The following is a 27666-nucleotide window of genomic DNA, read 5'->3' on the forward strand; positions in this document are numbered from 1 at the left end:
GGCTTTTTTTTTTTTATTTTAAAGATGATAAAACAAAATAAGGCAAATCAGAACAAAACAATGCAAGCAACACAGGATTTCAAAACAAGGCAACAGGAAATCAACAGTGGCTACCGTAATGTCTCTTATTTTCTTTGAAATAGTTGTCCATGTCTTCACACACAATGAATTCAAACAAGATAAAATAGTATAAAACTGACCAAAACAAAATAATGAAAACATTACAGTCCTTCAAAATCAGACAATAGGAAAATCAACAGTGGCTACCATAATGTCTCTTGTCCTCTTCAAAATAGCTGTCCATACCTTCACACATATTTAAATCAAATAATAGAAAACAGACTAAAACTAATCAAAACAGGAATAAAAGCATTATTGGACTTCAAAACAAGATGATAGGAAATCAGCAATGACTACCATAATGTCTCATTTTCTTCTAAGTAGCTACCATCACTGTTGATACCATCACTCACAATAAAATCAATTCTTATAGACTCTTTGGGAGAAGATCTTTATTAGAAGGGAAAAAAAACAAAATACAAGAAACAAAAAGACAAATAAATAACAATAATGAAGAGCCCAAAACAATAACAATATAGGCTTTCAAAACAAGGTGGTAGGAACATAACTAAGGTTGGGATTCTGTTCACAGTGCTCAACCATCTATAACACTCTCACTGTCAGAGGAGCTCACGACCTTATTGTCACTGAGGATGGCTGTGGTTCACTTTGGGGGAGCTCTGGTCTTGTCTTTACCACTTCCTGGCTCCAGAGGTGAAGATAGAATGCTGTATAACCTCCAGGAGGTCATGCTGGCTTCCTGATATACGCTCAGCTGTTCTCATCCTCAGAGGCACTCAGACCTCGCTGCCACTGAGGATGGCTGTGGTACTTTTCAGGAGAGCCCTGGTCTTTATCTTGAGCATCACTTCCTGACTCCAGTACAGAATCCTCAACCTACTGGCACAGGTCCTTCATTCCACTGGCACGGACTTTCTAACTTTCGTTGCTGACCTTGGGCCTTCTCAGCATACATCTGTAAAACAGATTTGCACATGACTTTGTCATGGGCTCTAGGTCTTCAGCTGGACTCATGCAGGGTGTTGCCATGGGATCCAGGCCCTCAGCTGTATTCTTTGGATTTTAGTGTGTGGACAGATTTCCTGTGCTCTTTCTTTTGTATTTGACTCTTTGGGTGACCATTATAAAATCACACTATAAATTATGTGTCCTGCAATATAATTGTTTTCCTGACTGAGACAGTAGTGTTTAATTTTCTTTTTGATTTTGAAATGGGCTTACAGTTTGCCTTAATTCTTAGAGGAGGAGAATTTGGATTTGAACTTTTCAGCAATGCTGAAACTGTCGGGACTTCAGTGACTCCTAGAGATGGACTAAATGCATTTTGCATAAAGGAATGTATATGAATCTTTTGGGGGCCAGGGCCAGAATGATGTGGTTTATATCCAGATATCCCTGAAGAGCCTCATGCTCTCATGGGTGTGGTTTTTGGAAGTCTACTGGAACATGAAGGTTTAAATTGACTTGTTGTTAGGTGGTAGGGGCTACTCATAAGAGGTGGTCACTGCAGGCATAACCCAGAGGGTTATATTTCCCTTCCCAATCCTCCCTTGATTCTGTCTCTGTCTCTGTCTCTGTCTCTGTCTCTGTCTGTCTGTCTCTCTCTGTTTCTCTATCTCTCTCTTTCTCTGCTTCCTGTCCACTATGCTGTGAGCACCTCTCTTTTCCACCATGCCCCTTGGCCATGCTCTCCTGCCTTGGAGCTGGCTGACCACGCACATTGCAAAGCTGGACTGAAAATAAATCTTTCCTCCTTTAAGTTGTGGGTGTTAGATGTGTTCCAATGACAAGGAAAGAAACTAAGACAAATCCAAACCCCCAACACCTCAGAATGTGACTTCATTTAAAAAAGCATTTTTGCAGACTGAAGCAGGTTAAGATGAAGTCCTCAAAGTGTGCGCCCAAACCCAGTATGATTGATGTCCTTATAAGGAAAAATTGGAACAAACACATATAGAGGGAAGACCATATGAGGAGAGAGAAGAGATGGCACATGAAGGCAGGACTGGGGGTTGTTGCCAGCCTGTGCTCGACCCTGAGAGGGAGCTGGACTTAGCCTCACCTTCACCTCCAATTCCTGGCCTCCCAAACTGTGCAAGAGGGAATCTGTGTTTCTTGAAGGCCACAGAGTGAGGTCCCTGCTACAGCAGCCCCAGAGACCAGCAAGAGCCATGACACATTCGCAACCATGACACCTGCTGGGCCTTCACACTTGTAAAGAAAGTGGACCTGTGACACCCATTCATTAAGAGCTCCAAGGTGGCTTGCAAAGCAAGGAGGAGCGGCTTCAAAAAGCACAGCTGAGCACCCAACCTTCCTGAACTTGGGGTTGCACAGAAAGGGACAGGCAGGACAGAGCATGTGGTCTGTGGGCTGAGACAGATGCTGCCACCTGAGAACCCCCAAGACCAGTGCAAAGAGGACAACCCCAGGAGGGACAGGGCAGCATAAGCCTCATCCTGGGGATGAAGTCCCTAAGGGCCACTCTGCTTTGTCTGAAAGGATTTTGCCCCAGATGGGACACTGTAGCTGGTGGGAACCTGGGAGGCGGATCCAAGGGGGCTCTATCTTGAGGTCACCTTTCCTGCCCCTAAGCAATTTACCTGTGGTGCAAAATGAATTTCAATGGGCTATCTGTGCATCAGTAATGCTCCTTAGGCTCCACCCCAAACCTAAGCTACATGTATGCCCCCATACCATGTGTCAAGCAGAGAGGATGCCAGACCCCGGAGGTCATGGAATCTCTCTCCACATTCTTAAAATAAAGGCCACTTTTATTTCATATGTCTTGTCTTTTTGGCCACACCAAAAATTCTATCCTTGTCATCAAAGATGATAGAATGCTTCACATAGTATTCATGAACCAGGAAGATGCAAACCGTCTCAGTGAGATCTGTTTAAAGAAGCCCAAAATGTAAGCATTCTACTGCTTGAAGTAAAAGCTTGTTTATTTTGTTGTTGTTTAGAGAGCTTTAGTTCTCTGGAAAATTCCCTAGGCTGGAACTTCTAGATTTTCAGCCAGGCAAGAGAAAAAGGCACAGGGCTGTGTCCCTCAGCAGGAGACCTGAAGCTGCCTAGCACAAGCCTAACACCTGGGTAGAGGAAGCTGATACCCAAAAGGCTCTTAAGTAAACCAGGAAAAGTTTGCTAATCTTTGTATAGAAATAAACATTTCTACCTCAGATCAGCTCTGATCAGGCAGAATTCAAAACCCAGTGTCAAATTCTCCTGCTAGGAAGATTTGCTAATGCCCGCCTCAGCAGGTCCTCAGGGCAAATCAGGGACACAGTGTGAGCCCTGGTGATCTTCTGCCCCTCACCCATGGATGGGCACCCTGGTTTACAGCCAGGTTGGCAGCCAATCTTCCCGGCCACATTAAAGAGGCTCAAGCAGGTGGAGGTCAGAGACCAGAGTTCTCTCCTCTTCCTTGGAACCTGATAACCTCAGAAAACATCTTAAGAACAGGTCTATCCTGCCTGCTCTGGCTCCTGTGTCAGCTCAGGCTGGAGCCAACCCCTCCTGATCCCCCAGGCACTGACCTCTGACTGGGCACTTCCCCCATGCCCCTGAATGCTCCAAGACTCCCATCCCTGGTGGGACGTAGCTCTTGCTGAGTGCCCCAGAGCACATGCTGAGACCTCTGTGGGGTACCTCTGTCCTTACCTTTGAGACCTCAGAAGGTGACAGTTTTAGTCACTTTCCCATCACTGGGATGAAATACCTGATGCCCGCAGCTTGGAGGAGAACAAGTGTGTTTTGGTTCGCAGTGCAGTGGGTCCAGTCCCTGCTCAGCCGGCTCCACTGTGGGAGCACAGGGTGGAAGAGTCTGGTGAAGCAAAGTGGTCCATGTCATGGTGGCCAATAAACAGAGAATAAGGGGGATCTGCGAACACCCCAGTAGCCCCCTCTTCCAACCTCCCCACAGCATGTTCAGCTGTGAGCTCATCGATGAATGAATCCACTCATGAGTATGGCATCCCCACGAGCCAATCACCTTCCGCAAGCCCCATCTCTGAAGCCGTGAGTCTGTGGGGGAACATTCTAGATCAAAACCATAGCATGACCCTGAAAAAAGGGGTTACCACAGAAGTGGTGAGAAAAGGTCAGGCTGGAGCGCAGGGCCTTACTGCGATAGTCCCAGGGATCTTATAAGAAGAGAGGAGAGACCCACAGGAAGAAGGCACTGGAATACTCACACAGGGGAAGACATCTGAATGACAACAGATCTGGATACAGAATTTCTCAGTGGGCCCCATAGAATAGCAGGGCAACCAGCAACAGGAAGCTGAGACACCAAGATGGGATGGACGCTCTCTAGGAGAAAGCCTACCCCACCACCACCTTGACCTTGGACTTCTGGCCCTGGACGGGGAGACGTATGCAGCTTTCTAGGGTTCCTTCTGCCAGCACTGGTAATGCACACACCCAACAAGTCTTTCTTTGGCTCTTTTTTTTCTTCTTCTTCCTCCCCTCTGTCCGAGAAGTACACTATGTTTGCTTAACCGCATTGTCAAGGGACTGTGGTGATTAGTTGTCCTGGTTCCCTTTAGGGTGCTTCTGGGCTCCTGGCAACTAAGATGACATCGTTGGGCCCTCCTGCCGTCTGGCTAGTGGGCAGTGACAGGCTGACCTTGCCAAAGGACTGCCAGACGCTGTGCTGTGCCTCTGAACCCCTCTCATGTCAGGGACAGCAGGCACTTTTCATCTGCACAGTGGCACAGGTGACCTTTCATGTGGCTTTAGAAGCTAGGCTTTGCCCGGTGAGTAGATCACACAGGACAGCGGTGGCCAGATGGAAACAGCAAACGAAGCTTGGCATCTCCCCCAGTCTCCTTGGACACAAGGGAGACAAAATGGGGTGCCTGCCACAGCCAACGGGGTAGTAGGTGCCCAGCTCTCAGTGCAGAGACGGCAGTGCAGCTGTTGCAGTGGCCTTTCGTTCCCCAAGAGAACAGGTCCCTAACAGATACGGACATGATGTGATTCATCCACTCTGCGGGTCCTCTCTTCCTGTAGAAGCTACTGGGTCCATATCGGGGCATGGCCAGACAGAGCAGCCCAGGACAGGGTCCCCAGACTTCTCCACCTTCCCCACTTCCCGAGCCACAAAGAACTCCAGATGGCGCCCATGTGCAGCGGGCCCCACTGAGAGGAGAAGGCAGGCCCAGGAATTGTCACCTGACCTCATTTGGGCACACAGCAGGCCCTTCCAGTGAGGGTCCATCCTGCCATCCCACTCGCAGGAGCTGGGAGCCCCAGGCCCTTAATGCTCCTGAAGGGTTGTCCCTTCAGCCTGCAGGTTCTACTGCCTCTCAGGAACAGAGTCCATCCCAGGTCCATCCTGTGCAGGCCTGGATACCAGCTTGGCATGAGTCCTCAGACACCTTGGCTTCCAGCTGGGGACCCAGCAGATGTTGGAAGAGACTGCTGACTTTGATTTGTTCTTGCTGTTTAATTTTTGTTTTAGAAATCGACTGCATGTTATTGGCCTAAAATGTCCCCTGAATATCTACCAGAACTGTCCTCGTGGTCTTGGGTCCTCGGGTTTCCCTGGGATGAGCTGTACCCATGTCCCACCCTGTCAGCCATCCCCTGTGCCATGCCAGGACATCCCTAAACTGGGGACTGCTACCTGGGCCTGGCGTGGGGGTGACTGCCCACCAGGCCTACACGAGACCAGGATCCGCCCATCCGCAGCTGTGGGCCCAGAGCCCAGGGTCAGCGGTCGTTGCACGCGCGCGCGCGCGCACACACACACACACACACACACACACACACACAGACACACACACACACACTCTCTCTCTCTCACACACACACACCCTCCACAGCGCGTTTGTAAGACCCGCAGCGCCCCCTCGTGGCCACTGAGCCTCGGGCCCGGGCAGCGCGCCCCGCCCAAGGGATCGAGCAGGGTAAGGTATTCTGTAAAAGCCGAATCTCCATGGAAATGCCCGTGCTGGAAACATTGCAAGGAATCTGTTCTTTCCCGTGGGTCTCACAAAAGCAGAGGACATTGATGCAATTTGCTCACCAAAGCCTGGGACCCAGAGACCTAGGACGCGCGTGCGCACAGATGGCTGAATCCAGACTGGAAACCAAAAGGTAAACCACCCTTAGGTCAGACTAACTAGGAGCAGCCGCGGCAGCCCGCCTAGGCCAGCTCTCGGGTGGGCTCACCTGCCTGCCCTGGTGTAGCATTCCCATCCATTCCCAGCTGGTCTGCCTGCAGCCGAAACCAGAAGAAAGGGGAGACAAGTATGCAAGATAATGTGAAGGCAGCCAGGTAGGAAGCTCTGCCCTAGGGGCCCAGGTAAAAATTACAGCAGCTGCTGCGCCTCTGCCAGCTCGGATTTGTACACCAGTCACTTTGGCAACAGGAACGAAGAAAAGGGCGTTTTTTTCTCATTGGTGGGCTAGGGAAGGGGGCGGGGCATCCTCCCGCAGAGCTCAGCCGGCAGCCCCAGCACCCAGGCAGGAGCTGGGTTTGATCCCTGCTCCGCGGGCGAATGCTCTGTTCTTTACAGCCAAGGACGAGCTGCGTTGTCAGAGAGGTGCACAGGGCCAGCGCTGCACACTCCCCAGTGAGAGCGAGAGCGTTCTTTTAGATAAGCAATAAGTGTCCCCAAACACTGTCCACAGGCCGCTGAGGCCACCGAGGAGGGTCCCAGATCCCCGTTTCCTGCACACCTCTGCAAGGCTCACCAGGTATAGGAAAGACCCAAAAAGTCCCTAGTGGGCAGCTGGCCAGTGCAAGACTGCACTGCTGCTTTGCAGTGCAAGCTGCTTTGGGGCCAAGTTGAGGCCACAGCAAAGATTCAGGACACATGAGTTAAGAGCATCTTCTTCTCCCCAAAACACTTTCCGGGCCAGCCCACTGGGTGGACAGTAATCCCCACTCCTTTTCTCTGTGGGCTCCAGGCACAGAGCATCTTGCCCTCCACCAAAACACTGCCCGCTGACCTGGCTCTCAGCTGCCAGACACTCGCTTCCAGAACAGTGAGCAACATCTGGCGCAGGTCAGGATGAGGGCCGGTGCTAGTGATGTGCCATGGGCAGAGGCCAGCGACACCCAGGACAGTCCTGTCAGGTGGGCCAACCCCAACACAACACTCTAGTGCAAGGCTGAGGAAGTAACTCCAACTCTCTGTGTCTTGGAGCCCCTGATGCTCAGAACACTGAACTTGGGTGGATCCCCCTCTTAAAAACCTTCCTATGTGTAACGGCTCTGTCTTCTATTGCCAAAATAATCTCAATTTTTATAGTAACTTAGTTCCGTCTGCTTAGAAAAAAACAATAGAGCTTCCCTGCCCACTCCGCACCCACTGGGAATTTCTGCACACAAACTCACACTCACACACACACACACGCTTGTGAGGACAAGCCATGTGCATCACCTGCTAGTTCTTCTGAATTCCTCCATGGAATTCAGTGGTTTACCAGTCTGCTAACTCCCTCACCTTCCACCTCTTCTCTTCTGTGTCCTTTCCAGCATAGTAGATCACAGTGTTTTATCAAACATATTCACTGGTTTTATGAACTATCATGGAAATATTGTTCATGGCTAAGCCATTTCTTGTATTATGATTTTCTTTCTTTCTTTCTTTTTCTTTCTTCTTGGACAGGATCTCCTATGTAGTTTGGGTAGACCTTGAACTCACTATGTAGCCCAGGCAGGCTTGTGGCAATCCTCAGCCTTCCCAGTGCTGGGATTACAGGTGTGTGCCAGCCTGTGTTTCTTTTCTCGGGCAACTTTTTAACTGAAGTCAGTGGCTGTCTTCCTGTTCTCCATTAATGTAATTCTTATATTCACCTCTGCAGCCATTGTGTCTGACTCCCTAGCAGGACCTTGAACCCTCCCCATTAAGTAAAACAGCTCAGAGGACTCAGCTTCCTGAGGCTTGCTGACTCCTGCCCCTTTGGCTTCCTGCTGAATCCTATTGCTGGCTATGACCACCAGAGGCCTCATTTTTGACTCAAAGTTTTGGAGAATTTGCTTCCTAGTCTTCTGTACCCTGGGGTTACTGTGACAGCCGTATCCTCTTGCATTCCTAGGGGAGACTTGAGACTATCAGTCCTTGGTCTCATTCTTCAGTGGGTGGGCTTCCCCGGACTCCTGCTGCCACCTATCCTGACCCTCAGAGGCACCTGGTACCCACAAGTCCAGGGAATGCACAGCACTTACACTCTGGAAACCAGCACACTGTCCTCAGCCTGACTCCAGGGGTGACCAACCCCAAAAGACATCAAAGAGGCCATGTTTTAGTGCACACTGCTCCAAATTCCCTTCTTCCTGGTTTCCGGCAGGAGACTCCAGACCTAGCCCCACTGCAGCTCCACCCCCACCCATCAGCAGCCCCTGCATGGTGGGCATTAGGTGCTTTTCCTGGCATTGTTCTGTTCTTTGGTTCAGCTCTGCTGTTCTGTTCTTGAATGTGGGGTTTTATACCTTTATTGTAGGCCAATAAAAGATGCAGAGTAAACCCCTTGGGGTTCCCTCATCCTTCCCCCTCTCCCTTCTTGATGTATCATTTGCTGTTTTATTGGGACCCCCAAGTTTCTCTGTTGAAGTCCTAACCCCAGGACTTTAGCACATGGCCTCCTTTGGGGATGGCATCACTGAAGACATAACACAGCTGAGGTCACACTTGAGTAGGATGAGTGCTGAGTCCAATGCAGTGGTGTCCTTCTGGGCACTGTGACATATACAGGCACAGAGGAAGAAGCTACATGCAGATTGGCATGGTGAAGCCAGAAGCCAGGGCTCCCCGAAGCCGGAGAGGCTGGGACAGGTCCTGACCTAGCATGTGAGAGGGAGTGTGCTGCACTTGCAGCCTCCAGACCGGAGCAGTGAATGTTGCTATTTAAGCCACACAGTCTATCATGATGCCTTGCAAAAGCCAGAAGCCCATAAGCCTCACCTCAAGCTGATGTTCCTGGCTGCCGTCCATCTGTAGAGAGGTGGTAGGGGTATAGTAGACCCACAGAAGACATGGAGGAGGGGACACGCAGACTGCAAGAGGCCCTCAGCTGGTGGCACAGACTGGCTGGGGCCCCCAGTGTCAAAGCAGCCTCACACCTGGTCACAGTGCTCCAAAACCAGGCCCTCGTGGTCAAGCTTGTCCTGCCTGGTATTCCTTCCTTTCTTTCAGAACCTCACAGAATCCCCAGGTTCTCCTAAGAAGCACCTCACCCTGGGAGTTGGAGGGACCTTGTGCCTGGCTCCGGATGCTAGCAGCAGAGTTCTGAGTAGCCCAGGTGGTGGGTTTTTAAGGCCACAGCCTGCCTGCACCAAGTGCTGCCCAAAGCAGTAGTGACTGTGACCACAACACTGCAGACACTGGTGTCCAGCACCCTGGACAGACTCAGGGCTAACATCCACAGCTTGCCTGCTTGCATCATAGCTGCATGTCTCAGGAGGACACCAAGGCCAGGCAGGAGTCACTCAGCCAGGATGTGACTGAGATGAGACTAAATTGAGTTTTACAAGGGGACAGTAACAGGCCCATCTGCCAGGCTGTCCCAGGAGGCAGAGGGCCAAGGTTGTCATAAGGGTCTTGTGGGATCAATGTCAGCTGAGCCTCGGGGGAGGGCCCTTCTGAGGTCCAAATTGGCAGTGCCTGATGCTTCCCTGCATGGCTCACCCACACACAGCCTGCCACATCAATCTCTTAGCCATGGAGGAACTTTGGAGGGCCTCACCCCAAAACTAAGGCCCCCCTCCCGCTTCCAGGAGCCCAGGAAAACTGCTGTGGAAAGTGCTGTCCAATGCAACCCTGCATGGAAGAAAGGCTGTGCATATGCAGGGGCGTGTGTTTGCTGTGTGTGTGCTGGAATGTCATAGAGCTCTTTTGCACATCAGTGACTATGCATAAGTTTCTATGCATAAGTTCCAGGGGCACAGCCACTCACTATCAAGAGGATATGCACACAGAGCAGGCACAGCATTGCCCTGTAATGTATCTCATGTCACTCTTCTGACCTGCGCAGGAGGAACTCATCAGGACATCCGAGGTACCGATCAGCACAGCATCTTAAGAATAAAGCAGTGGAACTCGCAGAGACCCTACACACAGACTGCACACAGGCACGGCCAGAGCTCAGCAGCCGGGACCCAGGAAATGTGCCCAGACACAGGTCCATCACAGGAGGATGAGGCACCAGCCCTGGCTCCTCCAAGGTCAGGTACCGAGGCCTTGGCTGTGGGAATCATCAAGAGCCTTCTGAAAACCACTTCCTTGCCCACCACTGTGGCACAGCTCGCGGTAGACATGGTGTGGGCATGGTGCCCCGAGGGACCCAGCGGCTGCACCCTCATCCTAACCAAAGGGAGAGGACACAGCTTCAGGTGGCTCAGATGGGGCTGCGATGCTGTAAAAGAGTGACAGATCTCCTCCAGGAGTCTGACCCCCTTGTCTATATGGAGGCTATCTCAGGGGTGGTTTAACCCCTACCTTTTATTAGATTTTAATCAGGAGTGATCATGTTGAATATTTCAGATTGCCTTTTGAATGTGATATTTTTAAAAACCATGTGATGAAGAGGAAAACATGAGGAAGCATAAATTTTTAAAATTCATTCTCTCTATATAATAATTCTACCAGGCATTTACTGCTGCTCGGCTCTACAGACGGCCAATCAGCAAGCATCTTCCTGGTGGCTGATGTTTCTGTTCTGTCTGACTGCTGACTGCCCTCACCAGCACAGCCATTTATGTGAACTCGCACGTTCTGACTGCACAACCAAGAATTCAAACACAGGCTCCATGCCCTACTCCTACTCCACCGATTGCTTCCCTTCCTGAATTCAGCAGGTGGTCCATGTTGGCACAGAAAGGCCTGGCTGAGCACATGAATGCGCACGTGTGCACACACTACACAACCCATGAGCTGGATTGGATTGATCCCTGTCTCTCTCACAGACACACACACACACACACACACACACACACACACACTTCTTTGCACTCAGGCTACTGTTAGAAGATCACATCACAAGGGATCACTTGTTGCCCCCCCTGCTTCCCTGCCACTCCTCCTGCTGAGAAGACACAGACCACAGAGGCTCTGAGGGTCACACACAGCCACAGGGGTGCCACACAAGAACAATGGCCAGGAATCAGCAGATCCATCCACCATGCATCAGGCCTTGTAGCTCCACATGTCCTGCCTCTAATGGGCTCCTCCACACAGAAGGTGTCCCCACACCTGGTAGCTCCGAATCTCTACCAGGGTGGGGCAGACATCTGAGAGGGTTTTTGGGTACCGTGGATTGAACTCATGACCTCATGCTCGCCAGGCAAGCACTTGTGCCACTGAACTAAATTTCCAGCCCATAGACCCTTGAGATTTAAAGTGACATAGATTCAGGCCAGGTTCCCAACAGGATGCCCCTAGAGTGCAGAGTGGCTGTATATGTCTCTTAAGGAGCAGACAGGTTGGTGACAGGGCATTCTCATGGTGCGGCAGCCCACCACCAGCCCACAGGGGGTAGACAAGAGCAAGGTCCCTGCCACTCACTACCCACAGCCCAAAGTAGCCAGCAGAGGGGACAGGAATGTGTCCCCTCCCAGTGGTGGTTCCTCTCCAGTGCATGGTTCTGTGACACTGAGACAGAAGTGTATCTAGAGGGATAACAGCCAACCCTGACACTCTGCAGAAGAGTCTCTAGGCTCATTAGTTTCCAACACAGATCAGGAGTCCCTGGAGAAACCAGCGCTCCTGGTGTGTGAGCTTCATCCAGAGCCAGCTGCTTCTGGTTCCTGGCAAGCTGAGCCCTAGCAGGAGCCACAGCTGGAAGAGGCCTAGCATTGTAAGGCTCAGAGGCTGTGGTATAGACTAACAGCTGTCCCCTAAACTGCTGGGGGAGCCGGGATTCCTAGAGAAGCAGGGCCCACTGAGGATGTACCTCTGTGTATTTACGCTTGTGCAGGAGGCAGCTTTCCTCTCTCTAGAGAAAAATATTCCATATCTCCCACCTAAAGGAAGAAACATTTAGTCTGGATCAGGGGATTCAGTCCATGGTCAGCTGACTCTGACCATCATGTGGACATCATGGTGAAAGGGCATGATAGAAGGAAAGCTTCTCATGTCATGGGAAGCAGAGAAAGGAGGAGCCTGGCATACAGATGCACCCTTCCAGGAATCCACCACCAACAAGGCTCCACTTCCTAACAGCAAGTCGGCTAAGAACTCCGCAATGGGTCAGTTCACTTTTGAGTCCAGTGTCCCCTGATGCAGTTACCTTCTGAAAGTCTCACTCTGAATGCATGAGATTTTAGGGGGAAATTCTAGGTCTCAACCATGACTCCCTAAATTGACAGGATGAAAGAGATTTGTTTGGCGAAGCAGCACACTATCCAGGCTGGCCAGGCTAAAACCTGAGGGCCATCTTGCCAGCTGGAGAGAGAGGGTGACCAACAGTGAGGTCCCTTCTGTATCCATTTCTGGGAAACACTTTCATCTGGGTGAGCCCACTACATACGAGGTCACTACCTCACTCCAGCATGAATGATGGGGGTGGGATGGGGGTCACTGTAGCTACCAAAGAACTGCATGGCACACTGCTCATCCTAGCTACGCTAAGCTCAACCCCATAATGACCATGGAGAGACAGCAGGGAGGTCACACAGCAGCTCACCTCTCTCCTCCTGCCTTCTGTGAGGAGCACCTCTCGCTTCCTCTCTCTCTGCCTGCTCCACTATGCAGCTCCTGGCCGATGTTCACTCCCTGCTCAGCTGGGAGAAAGGGGGCCTGTCCCTCTTGGTTGACCAGAAACCCAGCCCCAGCCCCACGCTGATCTTGTGCCTCAGTGTCTGTCCTCACTGTAGCAGGACCCACCTTACCTAAGGCAGTAGTGCTTAGCAAATGCTTATTAAATAAATGAAGGTTTCCACGAACTGATAATGTTACCAGCTTCCTAGTATTCAAGATTCTGTGATGATTACCCACAGAACTGACCCAAGATGTTATGGTTGATACTTTGTGTCAACTTGAGAAGAAATTTAGAAGTTTAACTAAGAGACTCAGCAGGGACCAGGATCCTTACTTTGTAAATAATCCTCATCCTGGCAAAAGGATACACAGACATTTTGTGAGTGCTACACCTGCCCTGGAGCAGGGGTGGTGGGCTGTGTACCCTAAAAGGGAGGAGAAGAGGCTTGTTTCCCCTTTTTGCTCTGGGTGCTGCCTTGAAATGTTGCCCCAGTGCCAGGACACCCCTGCCTTAGAGCCAGCTGATTAAAGACTGAAATCTGAACAAACAGTGAGCTGAATAAACCTTTCCTTCCTTCATTTTTGGCATCAGGTATTTTGTCTCAGCAACGAGAAAAAAGTAACAAGGCACAAGGCAAATGGGGGATGGTCCTATGCCTGAAAGCAAGCAACCCTGGGGTTGTGAACAGGATGAACAAAGAATTCTGAATGCACAGAATTTAAGGCCTATCAGATGCTTTCGTGATTTGCACGTTAGTATAAATAAGCTTCCCCATCTCTGCCATGAAAGAAAGATAATTTGGAACAGGGGAAGAAAGAGCCAGTCAACACCTGATGTCTGAGCAGGAGGGAAGAGAGAAGTGTGACAGGAAGGAAGCTGGGACAAAGGAGGGCTGTGGCTCTGAGGACTTTCTTCTTTGCCATCATTACTCAGGAGCTGCACATCCAGCCATGCTAAGGACTGCACCATCTCCAGGTGCAGTGCTGATTGCTGCTGGGCCGTTTCCCAGCACTGTGAGATAGACCTGACCACGGAATCCCAGAACACCGACCCAACCCAACCCAGAGGGGAGAGCACCTTTAACCTGCTCTCCTGTATATCGTGCCCCCCAGGGGACCCCACCAGTGCTGGTGTTCCCCACACAGCCTCCCCTCTGTGTCTACACAGCAAGACAGCAGCATCTCCCCTTGTGAGATCAATGCCCCAAGTAACCTAGGCTGGGAGCCTCCAGCCCTCAGCCCACAGGAAGAGGCAGCTCCTTGGGGCCTTGGACCAGGAGCCTGGGTCTCTGTGTACTCCAAACAGCAAGATCTGCAATACACAGCAGATGCAGGGTGTGCAGGACAAGTGTCCCTCTGTTCCCAGATCCTGCCTTCAGAAGGAAAAAAAGGAAGGGCACTGGCCAGGAAGCACAGGAGAGGAACAGGCCCTTCCCTCTCTTTGGTCACCCTTGTCCTGGAGCCCTCACAGACCCAGCTGGCCATGGGAACAGCGATGGGCACACAGCATTCGAGGTCCCCTCCTGACTCCAGGCTGTGCTGTCACCATGCAGGTGGCAGCAGCTCTTTTTACTCACACACAGATGTGCGGGGCACCCTGCTGCCCTGGAAGGGGGTCTGGCACATTCTGGAGCTGAATGCCCTTTTCCAAGGTCACCACACAGCAGTACACTGCAGGCAGATGGCAAACAATGTCATGTCCTCAGGCACCAGGTAATGCTTGAGGATGCCTGTGGTCTCTGGGCCCTGGGCGCCAAGCTGGTGATGCTCACCAACTGACCCACCTTCTCATTCACCTGCTTCCCACTCACCCTCCCCAAGAGTCTCGCTCCTGTCCTATGTCCTAGACAGGCATTGAGTGGCCCTGTGATCTCAGGTGACTCTGGCTGTAACTCTGCAGCCTGCAGAACACAGGACTTGCTGAGAGCAATAAACTCTATGTGTGAGGTTTTAATTTTCTGCATATTACGGTATTTTGACACATTAACTCCCCTCGCCCGATTTACTTCATTTAACACTTTATAATAAATAAATCAGACATATCAGCTTAAATATGGCACACTTTCTTTAGTATAAGAAACTTGAAGCATAAATACATTAAAATAGAAGGCAGATGCTAGGAGACTGTGAGATAGATTTTTTTTTTTTTTTTTTTGTCTTTTTCCTTTTTATCGGTACCAGGGATCGAACTCAGGACTGCCTGCTTGCAAGGCAGGCGCTTATGCCACTGAGCTAAATCCCCAGCCCCAAGAGGCTTTTTTTTTTTGAGATAGATTTTTGCAAATGGGAAGGGAACCAAGAGAAGAAAGGAAGCAAGGAGGACAGGAGGGAGGGAACAGAATGGAAAAGGAACAACACCAACTCCCCATGAGGATTTCAATCATTAATACAGCAAACACGAGCTAATAAAGCTAAAGATTAAAAAGCCCCTACCTGGCGGGGGCGTGTCTTTCTGGTCCACTCCTAGAGGGGCTGCCTCTGCCTGGGTCAGCCCCGGCTCACATGCCGGTGACAGCAGCCCCTCTGAGCCAGGAATCCTGGGCTCCTCCAGCCTGAAACTGCCTGGGCTCTCCAAGCTCCATAAAGGTGGTGGCCTTGCTTTCCGCAAGCACATGACCAGCTCTCTGTAGCCTTGGACACCAGGTCCACCCCATCAGCGTGACTGGCAGCCTCCAGTCTCGTGGGGCAGAGAGCTGCCCCAGATCCAACACAGCGGAGCCCTCACTGAAGGGGAGGTAGAGGGAGGGGCCACACCTCACTCCACAGCCTGGGGCCTTTGCATGCTCCTTTCTGGGCAGGTAGCCAATGACAGGTCCCCCCCCCCCCCGCCCTCCTCTTGCTATACCTCCTCCACAGCTGGGTACTCCAGGACACTGCCCGAGTATCCTGCAGCCAAATAGCAAAACCCCACAGATGGCACGGAAACAACAGAAACCTCTGCGCTCTGGCTTGGGCCCCAAGCTGTGATCCCCTGGCCATGCCAGCTCCAGGGTTGGTAGGCATGTCACTTGGACCTTGCCTCTGCTGTCTCATGGCCTCATTCCTGGGCATCTCCTCTTACAAGGACACAAGCCCTCGTTCAGAGGATGCACGCCACCCCCAGATGACCTCAGCTCAACAAGTCACCTTGGCAATTCCAAAGAAGGTCCCTTCATCAAGATCTGGGAAGAACATGACCTGGTGGACACTCTGAACCCTAGGACAGGCATGTTCCCCAACAGGCAGGGGCCCTGCACTCTAAGGCCTCAGGTCCTCTCTGAGGTCCTTGAGAGGGTGACAGGTTAGGAGCCGTGATGTGAGGAGCCGTGATGCTATACAACAGGGGCACAGGACCCCAGCAGCAGTGTGGTCTCTGCTCTGAGCCCAAAGGGGTCAACATGGAGGGCCAAATGTACATCTAAGCCTGGACAACGCTGCTCTGCCACACTGGAAAAGGTCAGGTGAAGCGACACCTTTCCAGCTCCCTCCAGCCCCTAGATTGGATCGTGTCTTCCCAGGGTGGAGGTGACTGGCCTGGGTTCACACAGCAATTGCAACACAGCAGAAATAAAACCACTCTCTCCAGATTCGCCAGTGGAGGGGCCTCTGCTGGGTGGGGTGGGGCCCTAATGTACGTATGTCTCACCTGCCCTGGGTGCCTAGGGCTCATCTCTGTAGTCCACCTTTCCACACTGTGGACATGACCACAATTCAGCCACACTCGGTGTCTGCACAAGAAAGAAGTGAGCAAGGAACCGAGAGTGAGCTTGCGGAGGAAGGAGAGGCTGCAGGTGGCCAGTGTCCACGTGGGAGCCCAGCGCCTCCAATCCTTACTCCCCCAGCAGTTGGTTTGAAGCAATGCACTTGGTGCAGCAGAGACACCAGGGGGAAGCCCTCCCATCACAAAGCGGGAGTGGCTGGGGTGAGAACAAGGGAAAGAAAGCAGAGCTGAGTAAGGGTCCTGCAGGTGACAAAGTACAGAGCACAGCTGCCCCAGGAGCAAGAGATCAAAAGGGAGTGAACCCTAGGTACTCCATTAAGCCAGTGGTGACAGCTGGGGGATGCAAGTGTCCCCTGGGGGACACAAGACTCCAGGGAATCAGCTGTCCCAGGTCATAGGCTGTGAAGAAATCCAAGAGTGTCCACTCCCAGGCCTCCTTCAAGAACTGGGATGCAGGGAGCTCCCACCCAGTACCAAGGTTCAGCTGGTAGAACAGGGAGTGGGTAGGGACAGTGTCTCCCACACAGGGAAAAATGAGGGTCACAAAGGTTCGAGGACTGTGCTACCACCCCCTGTGTCCCCTGACAGCTCTCTCTGACCAGACAGGCTGAGCATCAGCTCTCTGGAACCCTGGACCCATACTTAGTTACTGACTCATGATCTGTGCTGGGTACAAGGACATCAAGACCTGGTAGGGCAAATTCAGCCAAATTCACAAGGAAATGGTGCAAGAAGGACTCCACCCTGAGGCTCCGGACTAGAGGAGCTCACAATGCATGCCCAGACCCAACCAGCCAACCCTGCCTGCTATGGCAGCCTTTCCCAGCCTTTCTGGCCTTAGACTGCATGCTCTGTTATTCTGTTTGTTCAAGTCAGGCCTCTGTGTCTGCCCACCTTGCTCCCACCCAGGGGCCTGCACCCTGTTAGGATTTCTGCCTAATGAAAAGCCATTTACCACCTGCAAAGTAGCACCTGCCAACTCCTGCCTTCAAAGGCACCTTGCCCGTTCCACCCACACTGCGGCTGCCTTTGCCTTCAGAGTGTTTCTTTTTTAATTTAAACTTTAATTTTGCAAGTCCAGAGGAAGTAAATGTCAAGAGTTTAGGATTTTGTTTTCCCTTCTAAAAAGGTCAGTCCCTACTGGCAGGGTGGGAGAACCTCAGGTGGCAGTGTGGTGGCAGCCGTGGTAGTGGGGTTGTATTAGCCCCAGACACCTGAAGGCTATAATTTGCAGATCAAAGTCCCCTCAAAGCCCTCTGAGTCCTACCTGATTCTCCCACATTATCCTGTCCACCTTGCGGGGAACAAGCCAGCTTCAGGACACCTGCCCATCTGACATTATAGCACTGTGTGAAGCACCCACTCCCTTCCTAGTGATCTGGGAAAGCTGGTCAGGGCAGTGGTGTCCTCACCTCAGCAAGGAAGGCAGGAGGCTTCAGGAACATAGGTCACTGGTGGGACAGGTCTTTAAGCCCAAGACACCTAGAGGGGTTCACAGACTGCCCAGGGAGTGGACAGACACAGATATCTGGGTCCCCAGGAGTGAAGGCCCCTGCATAAGAGTCCTAGGAAGAGGACAGGAAGCCAGGACATATGAACAAGTGCTGGGCATCCCTCCTCAGCCCAGTGCTGTGTTAGGGTCCAGGGGCAAGGCCACAGGGCCCTTCAACCTGCTGCTCACTGTTGCTGTTGGTGAGACAGGAACGGCTTAGCAGCAAACCATAGTTCTAGTTTCTGTCAGAGCCCAGAGCCCCATGGAAACCGGCCAGGGACCCAGTTAGAAGTCTTGCATGAGGATAGCTTCTTTGGGAGGACAGGGTTGCCCTGCCAGGGCAAGACTCCTGCACAGCCCCAATGTGCCCAAGGCAGTAACTGGCCCACAGCAACTGGGTAATAAGGACTTGCTGATTCCTTGTGCTTCTCAGATACTCTCACCCTTTTTAATCAGGAGTCCTTCTAGAGGGAAGAGGGATTGGCTGATTATTTTCATTTTCCAAGTGTGTAACCTGAAGGTAAAGGCACACAGCAATCTCTAAGGGTCTCCAGCTAGGGAGAGCACAAACCAGAGTCCAGATGGGCAAGGGTTATATGCAGGCAGAAAGGGGCACCCGGTGACAGTGTTTTAGAGGAAGTTCTTCTTGATCTGATTCTGTGCCCTTAGTAGTTGCGTGTGCATGGAAAGGTGTTTTCACAGTTTCCTCAGATGCAAACTGAATACTGTGTACCTCTCTCACTGAGTCTTGGAAGGATCAAACAACATCACCATGTAAAGTCCCCCAAAGGGACCCAGTGTGTGGAAGTCACTGTGTTTAGTCCTCAAGCTCCATGCTGCTACTGGGTTATGTTCCTCAGCAACCCTGACCCCTCTTGCATGGGGGCCAATAGGCAGTTCCTCCTAACTCCACAGCCACAACCTCCACCCAGCCCCGATTTGCACAGGTGGCAAATTTTGCTAGGATTCTGCATTAATTCCAGTGGGCTCCAGCCAGGGCACAGGCTGGGGCCTCAGCAAGATACAATCCTACCCCACCCACAGGACCTCAGCTCAGCAGCCCACGCATCTGCAGAGGACGGGGTTTGTATTTATAAGATCAGCGTACAAGGACAACAAAGCAAGCCCAGAACAGGATAACAGTGCACTTACCTGCTCCCCCTGCCTTGTTCCTTTTTCCAACAAACACAGCCTGTAATACAGGTGAGGTGGAGCAGTGCTCCCCCTTGGGTACAGAAGCCTAGCAGGGCAGGACAGCCGGCAGCACAAAGTGCCAGGATTTTTTCCCTGGGAGCCGTCAAAGGCAGCATGGGCTCCCCCTCAAGGTAACACCACTGTAGCTGTGGCTCCAGCAGCCCTGCTGAAGTCCCATCACTCACTTTCCTGGCCTGACCAGGGCCAAAAGACCTGCTGGAGGGCACTCTGGCTCCCTGGACTTTGAGCAGCAGCTTCTGGAGAACAAGGACAGTCAGATGGTGGGGATCTGTGTCACACTGAGTCCCCTAGAGGTCCCTAAGCAACTCCCACCCTCCCAGTTGATTACTGTGGATAAGGGAAAGGTCAGTCAGGGTCTGGGCTTGGCAGAGACTTTAGGGAGATGGGTATATGTGGCAAAGAAGTCAGCTGGCTCTTGGATGCACCCAGGAACTCAGTGCTTTCTTCCCACCCTGGGGCAGCGCTAGGACTGGAGATGGCACAGGCACTGAGACCTCACTGAGCTGTCCACCTGTCCACTGCAGCAGGGAGAAGCCCACTTAGGGGATCATTCTTCAGGAATGAGCCCTGGGACCTAAGGGTTAGGGGGAGGCATCCCAGCATGCTGGCTCTCTGCGCACCCCGGGGCAACCTCACTCAGTCTTGGGTTCAAAAGCCAGGATAAGATTCCCAGGGCTAAAACCAAACAAACCAACCTGGTGGTCGTGGAGCATGGCCATTTTAGACAGCCCGGCGTTTTCCTCTGAGTCATTCTGCCTGAGAAGTTAGGGGAGGGTTCCGGGATCCCTACCCATGGTGCCCCCTACCAGGGAGGGATTTACTCTTCACTGGGCCCCCGAGCACTGCCCTCACCATCCCCATGCATCAGCTCCCAAACTAAGGCTACGTTTTAGAGGAGGCTTTAGGTTTCTGGATATCTATACAAAAACTGCAATTACAGTGAAAGCACAAAGGGCCTCTGCGCTCCACCATTCGCTGTGCGCTGCGTACGTGAAAACCCTGCTCTCCTAAAAGGCAAAGGGGTGTCCTGCAAATGGATCTAGAACGGGGGCCATTTCCAAATTCGCTGGGGATTCCCCGCCACACTTCCCTTTAAGCTCCAAGCACCCAGCTCAAGCCGCTCCTCCCTGAATCTCTATTGCTGCTTTTCTTCTGGCAGACCTGGGTTAGGAGTCCCACCCCATCACCTGGACCCAGCCTCGCTGCCCACGCTTCCCCACACTTCCTTTCTGAGGCTCTTGCTCAGCAAACCTCGAGTGGCCCCGAGCACCCTCACTGCTTCTTTCCGCCCTTGGTCCGCACCGTCTCGGTGCGCACTCGCATGGACTCCTAGGCCCAGGGCCCATCGCTCAGCTTCCTCTCCGAATATAAATTCGTTTGTTTATGTTTTTTAATGTAGTAAATGGGCAGCTAAATGAATTGCAATTTGTAATTTTTACGGCTAATTTGAAATCTCGCTCTTGTTGGCTAATCCTGTTAGTTGGTGCAAAACAAGAAGAAACTCGTGTCCCAGCAGCAGTGATTCTAATAGGCATTTTATGTTAAATTACAGCTACTGGCCAGGACAAAAGGAGGGGCCGCGCCTCCTGGCCCTGTGGCCTCCGGACCCCAACAAAACGGGCTGGTCTGCAGACCCTGAACGCCTCTAGCCGCCCAGCCCATCCTGACTTCAAATTTAAAGGCCAAGTTAGGCACCCGGGTCCTGGTCGTGAACGCTCCCGGCGCCGTGATTCCGCGCTCCGCGGAAGACAACACTCCTGGGCCTCGCAAGTGTGGCCTCGCCCGAGCGTGCAACTCAGAGGCGCAAGGGAGGGACTCAAGCAAGTCCTCTCTTCCTCCCTTCGTTCTTCCCTCTCTGCAGCTGCCTTCCTTCCTGAAAAACCAACTGGAGAGCGCGACGTCCCTTAAATTCACTCTCCAGTCCCCAACCCCCACTCCCCAGGGCAGAACAGGCTGCGCGGCTCGGTTTCCAGACACCTAGATTGGAGTGGGGGATCGGGGGTCCCAGCCTCTCTAGGCCGCCCTGGAGACCGCAGGCAGGGCTTCCGGGTGCGGCTTCCCATGCAGCGCGCGTGCGGATGGCGCTTCGCGGGGCGCGGGGCTCCGCAGGCTCGCGCGCTGTGGTCTGCGCAGGGTTCCCCGTCCCCGAAGCCTGCTCGGTGCCATCCCAGCGCGTAGGGTGGAAACACGGCTGCAGGAAAGTGTGGCGCAGAGGACGTGGCGTGCAAGGCAGGGAGGGGCAAGGAAGGGACCCTGGAGAGGCCAGGGACTGGCGAGGCCCGTGGAGCCACCTCGCTGCGCGGCACGACTCGGGGACTGCTATTTTGAAAGGCGGTGGCTTCTCCAACGGGGCGCAGGATGCGGGGGTCAAGTGTCACTTCCTCTGGCAGTCAATCTCCAATATTCCTTGTAATGTTTTTAAATGGACGAATTCATTACGCGAGGACGTGTGAATGGGGAGAGGCCGCGAGCGCGCTCGATCAATAGCGTCCACTAACGTTCATTTGGCACCGCCGAGCGCGGGGCCGCGGGGCCGCAGGAGACCCTGATCAATACGGTCCGCCCTCCCGCCGCCACGGGCTCCAAAAGGTCATTCGGGGAAGGTAGAAAAGTTCAGGCACCCCGACAAACCCTAATTGTCCTCCTCTTCCCCTGCAACCCTCCACCCACAGCTGGGCTTCCAAACGCTGGCGGTGGCGGTAGGAGGCTGCCAAGAAACCAGGGCTCCGGCCCAGGGCGCACACGCTGCGTTCCAAGCGAGCGCGACGCGCCACGCCCCAGGTCCACCTGCGGGCGGCCGCAGGGCTTGGCAGAAGCCCGCATCAGAGTTTCAGACATCGTCGGGACATGGGAAGATTTTTAAAAAGATACAGCCTTTGTTGCTGAGGGGCTGGAAACCGGTGGCGAGCTAGAGGTGGCAGGATCGCTGTCTACCTTCTCTGTTGTAACAGGAGCTCCAGGAAACGTTAAAAAGGATAATCTCCCGGTCCTGCCGCCAGGCCAGGCAGCCGCAGCCCTCAACGCGACAAGGCTTGGTATGCAGGGCTTTGCTAGGTCGGGGCAGTGGCGCGCCCGCCGCCGCCGCCAAGGGAGAGATACAAACGGTTGCCCCAAACGCAGTACCCAGAAAGAGGGCAGCCAGCCCTCCAAGGTGGTCCCATAGCTGGGCTCAGAAGGGGAATAAGGGGAAACACCCAGGAAGTTTTTCTCTTCGGTTTAAAATGATATTGGCTGCAGATTACACGGTCGGATGAATTAACTGGTGACCTTTATAAACCCCTGAGCTGAAAAGAAATGACCTGTTCTGGAAACCTCTGAGTCCTCCCCTCTCCAAAACCTAGAAAGGCTGTGTCTCTCTTCCTTTGTCCCCTAGAAGAGGAGGAAGAAGTGGGTTAGGAGGCTGCCAGGGGCACCTGAGTGGTTGGATTTGACCCTCAAAAGCCTGTCTTGTGTTTACAGGGGGCTACTGGCTCACACCACACACACACACACACACACACACACACACACACACACACACACACACACGCATGTACAGGGGCCCCTGGAGAGCACACTCCCAAAAGCCTTCTGAGCAGCCCACCTCACACCGGTGAAAGTGGGGCGTTTTCTCAAAGGTGTTAACACCTAGTTGGCAGACTAGACCAGGCTGTGAATCCAACCCTTTCCTGAAAGCAAAGCTGGGGATGTCTGTCCTGGCTGTGCCTGGATTTCCCACACCCCACACACCCCACACACCCCACATCCTGAATTCCCGTCTTCGCTTCCTTTGACTATGAGAAAATAAAGTATAGAAGAAAAAAGGACTTAGGAGTTAAGACATAAATGTTTATTTGGTGATTAGGGTTGTTATGGATTTCTCATCTCCCCAAATTCTAGATGTATCTATTCCACAAGAGCTCCCTATCTGTAAAAGCCTGATCTGAAGGCTGCTGGTACCCAGATTTTTCAGAGCGGATCCAGTCGCCTCTTGCTTCCTGTTTGGGAAGTTCATTTATAGCTTCCATTTGAGCAGGATATTTTAAATGGTTTGTAGTTTGATTCACCCCAAAACACCCCTTTAGGGAGAAAAAATATATTCTCTGACTCCGTTTCTAACAGAATACAGGTTATAGTGAGGTTATTTGCATTTAGTTGCAGTCAGAGAAGAAAAAAGCAGTTTGCTTCTTTGCAGAGGTGACCATAGTCTGATAAACATAAAATTCCACAGAAGTCAAGCAGTGAACAAATTGTGCTGACAGTTCTTCACAAAACTTCAAAAATCTTCAGAAAAGACAACTGTACTGGGGCCTCCCGTACCAGGATTTTCTGTAACTGTAACGCAAGTCCTTTTACAGTTTCCCCCAAAGCACATCCATCCTCTTCCCTAAATTTGCTAACATCAAACTCTTGGAATATACATGCTGCGTTATTTTCCTGCCTCCTCTAGGCTCTGTACCACAACACGAAGGCCAGCCACTGTTTTATATTTATGCAAATTAAAATTTCTCCTGCAAGTGAAGTTTTCAAACACAGTGTGTCGGGTCAGAAAGGAATGTTTTAGGGGCAGTTTCTCATAACAACCCCATTTCTGCAAGCACACCCAAGCAGAAAGAATCATTTCTGTTAGTTAACATTTTAGAGCCAGAAAATTAAAAACAAATATTTAAACTTCCCAATTTGGATTTCGGGAAGTGACTGTGAAACTTTTACAATGCATATTCAATGAATTAAACACAATCTTTCCTAGCCAAATACAACTGCTTTCCTGTGGTTCAAAAATAAGTTTAAATAAATTGGAGGGTAAATAAAATGCCTGGGCATACCTGGAAGGGAGCTGACTCCATGAACTTGGCCCAGAGACCAGAGACTGCTTTTGGACGCTTCTCAATGCATGGGTTTTGAGACACCTAATGAAGCTATATTTAGAGAGACAAATGTTCCATAAATATGTATACCTACAAATATAGGGACAGTCTTCGCTTTGTTCTCTTCCAAACCTGCTCTTACAGGAGATTATTGACAATGGATTCCCGCTCCATTTCTCATACCAAATGTGGAGGATTTGTAAAGCTTCCCATTTTGCTCCTTTTTCTCAGGTGGAAGCAGCCTGGTAAAGGGTTGTGTGACTGTGTGGGCTTTTATCTCATTTCCCCCAAAGAGGCTGGCAATGGGAAGTGAGGGCTGGAATCTCACTGCTAACCAGGCTGCCAAGGCACTTGTGTGCACCCGCCCATCCTACAGGAAAGATTTCTAACATGAGGGCTGAGCATAACCCCAAGATCTAGCACAATGTCTGTTCTGGTCTCAGGACACAGGAGGTTGGGTTTCCCTAAGATCTAGCTAATTTGGCTTTCTTGGCCCTGAGGCTGAATTCTTGCCAAGATACCTCAAAATATTTCCTGTATGCTTTGCCAGCACAAATCACATCACCAAAACTCTTCTCTCCAACAAAAAGCAATCTACCAAAAAACCTCCAGGACCAGGCTCTCTCTGAGGCCTGCTCTACTCCAAGGCCACAGGAGCCAAGCAGTCCTTGCCACTGTGGGCTGGGCTGCCTGGGCTCCTGATGCTCTAACCTCCACCCTGTGTCCTACAGCAGCCTGGCCACTGCAGCTCGTGGTCCAAGCCCTAGTCCTGTATCATTAGAGCTCAGGTCTCAGTGTGGAGGTTGCCAATGCCCAGGCTCACAAAGGCACATACTGAACAGCCTGGGCACCCTGGCCTCTGCTTTGGTGGCTGTTTATCTGCAACATCCGTTGGTTGGGGGAGAAAGGCAGAGCCCTGGAAGAGAAGGGAAGGAAAGGCAGATTCTGGGGTTTCTCTGCCTTGCCCTAGATTTGCTAAATAAAACACCACTCCTTTCTCCATCTCCCTCCCTCTCTCTCCCCAGTGCAGGTAGAGAACAGAGTGGTGTTCTGGTCAACAGTGCTCCTCTGCATTTCAGGGTCTTGCAGTCTGATTCACCTTTGCCTAATCTCTGGCAAAGTGAGATCTGCCAGGAATAGAAACGGAACAACAGGACTCCTCTAACACCGCACTCGCGCACTCGCACTCGCACTCGCTGGTACCAAGGAGCCTGAGCCAGCCAGACCCAGGTAAGGTGCAATGATGTCCACACACTTGTTCCACGGGCTCATCTGGGACCCCCTCTCCACGGCTGGGCTGGAGTCCTTTTTTTCTTTTACTGGGATATTTTTGTAATGTTCTCCAGTCTCGAGGGCTTCTCACCAGATTGCTTTCAGGGTCCAACGAAATAAGCCAGAGGAGCGGGTGTGGTAGAGATGGGAGGACCCAGCTGTGCACAGCTGGAAAGCTGAGACCCTTTGGGACAGACAGGAAGCTCCAGGTGGTTCTTGTATATTAAGGACGGTGGGAGGACCAGGCACCCGGGCAGGCTCTTCAGGCCTTTATGACTCTCAGGGTCTAATGGAAACAGGTACCATGTAAGCATAATATACAAAGTAACCCGAAAAGGATTTAGGCCAGGGAAGTTGTGATCCTTCTCCCACTTCTGAGAGAACAGCAGCTCTGTGAGCGCTGCAGCCTTAGCAATGAACTGATTATTGATCAGCTTTAAGGAGCACCCATGCATGAACTCACCAGCCATCTCATTAAAACACAGAATCAGCAAGATTTGCCTTTGTGAAAGTTCATTACTCCTGATATACATGCACATCTACATTAAATATAGAAAAGAGGAAAAAATTTGAAAGATAAACAAAAGCCTGGCTTTCGTCTTACCAGATTAATCAAAATGGAATTATAGGCTTCTCGAGTTTACCTAAAGGGAGCATCCAGAGAAAACTAGAAATTCGGCACCAAGGAATTCTGAAGCCTCTTTCCAAGAAGGCCTGAGCCAAAGTGAAACAAGGTAGGCAAAGACCACCCCAGATTTAACGAACTTCTGCATCTGTTTCTGCAATAGGATGAAAGAATTCGAGCTGATAGGCACCCTCCCAGTCCTACAGCTGCTGCCACCTCCCCGGAAGTCATATCTGGACTTTTGGGGACACCTGTCTCCATTTAGAAAGAAATGGCACTCCTAGCCAGTGCCCTGACACATCACTGTGCGTAGCCTGAAAGGAGCTGAAATCCCCAGCTGCCCTTTCTCAGCAGTCCCCACCGGGGAAACTTGGATCCAGTGCAGTTTTCCTTTCCTTTGGCCCTGGCTTCTGCAGGCACGCAGTTCCCTTTCAGCCAGAACAGCAAAACCATTTGGGCTGCGCTCTTCCCCTCTGGCTTTCTGTCTGTAGCTCAGCCTGGAAAGCGTCTTGAGTGATGCCACAGACAGTTAGACTCAATAACTTCCAAATGGCCCCAGAACCATCCTCAGCTACCCAGGGAGCCACAGCCCTCTGCCCTCAAAGTTAATTGCTAAATGATCTGCTAACTTAAACAATTAGAAATTCTCCCTCACCTTCCCCCAAAGAAATGGTGTTAATTTGTGACACATAAGAGCAGCCCGATTCACAACAGATTCCATTTATATGTGGCTAAACAAAATACCTATTTCTAGAATAACACAAACAGCAGATTTTCACCAGTTTTCTCCCCCTGTGGTCTGATGATCTATGATCCCTGTTCATAAGTTTTTAAACACTCAACTTTGCCCGGATGTTTAAAAAGCAAATCGATTTGTAGTCAGCCCTGCAGTTGCCTGTGGGAAGGAGCGGTGAGCTGGCAGACACCTCAGCAGGCAAGTGGGGTGTCCTTCCATCAAAGCGACGCCAGGGGGCAAGAAGCATTAACAAAGGCCAGCAGCTCCAGCTCTCTCTTTATCTACCCGTGCGTGTCACCCTTTACAGAGCGAAATGTCATTTTGCAAGGTTATACATTTCCAATTCCAGCCAGAGTCTTATCGCTCTTCATCTACCTCTTGGGCACAAACAAGCAGCTTCTTTAAATAAAACCAGGGAAGGGAAACGCAGACCTCTGTACAATTAAACATCGCAGAAGAAAGCCAAAAATGTACTGAACCTTGCTGTTAATCCGACTTACCTTGCTGATACTTTGGCCTAATCCTATTTTCTCCTTGCATTAGGATGATTCTGCAAGTCCACGTTTTGTTCTTCGGGAGGGCGGGTTACCTGGCCTAAGGTGGTGGTGGTGGGGAGCTCCCTGGCCACCTAAAGAGGTAGAGGATGGGGGCTGCTTGCTGCAGGCCCAGGCTCCCCGGAGGAGGTCGGAGGTCTGGAGGTCCGGAGTGCAGAGCCGGCTCCTCAGCGAGACAGAAAGCAAACTAAATCACTCAAGGGAAACTTCGCCGGAGACAAAACACATTCAATTTCCTGGCGACTCCGCTTTTTCTGCCAAATTATTTGCTTTTACAGAGGTACCTTAAACAAATGGAACGCGAAAGAATGGAACTTCCTTGGCTTCCTGGCCCAAAAAGACAGTTTTGCTTTTTTAAAAGATGTGGTAATAATAGTAAAAGTGAAAGAAAACAATAACACCCCGTCCTTTAAAATAAACTCATTTTGGCA

The 27666-nt window shown here is 51.5% G+C and overlaps 2 long non-coding RNA genes across 3 annotated transcripts; one reads left to right on the forward strand and one right to left on the reverse strand.

Annotated features, from left to right (window-relative positions):
• LOC134476460 (uncharacterized) lies at nucleotides 1-27642 on the reverse strand. Of its 2 annotated transcripts, none has more exons than XR_010048139.1 (2): nucleotides 27182-27642; nucleotides 1-1036 (listed from the first exon to the last, which is right to left on the reverse strand). It is a non-coding gene; the product is annotated as an uncharacterized LOC134476460 (long non-coding RNA). The 2 variants fall into 2 exon arrangements; XR_010048138.1 differs by lacking the exon at nucleotides 1-1036 and adding an exon at nucleotides 23009-25606.
• Nucleotides 5980-13373, forward strand: LOC111756747 (uncharacterized). The gene is made up of 2 exons (XR_002791156.2): nucleotides 5980-6186; nucleotides 10072-13373. It is a non-coding gene; the product is annotated as an uncharacterized LOC111756747 (long non-coding RNA).
• Nucleotides 27643-27666: the final 24 nt, after the last annotated feature.

The sequence above is a fragment of the Cavia porcellus genome, unplaced genomic scaffold, assembly GCF_034190915.1.
Source record: "Cavia porcellus strain 051 isolate PalLab524CR breed Dunkin Hartley unplaced genomic scaffold, mCavPor4.1 scaffold_6, whole genome shotgun sequence".
Taxonomy (NCBI): domain Eukaryota; kingdom Metazoa; phylum Chordata; class Mammalia; order Rodentia; family Caviidae; genus Cavia; species Cavia porcellus.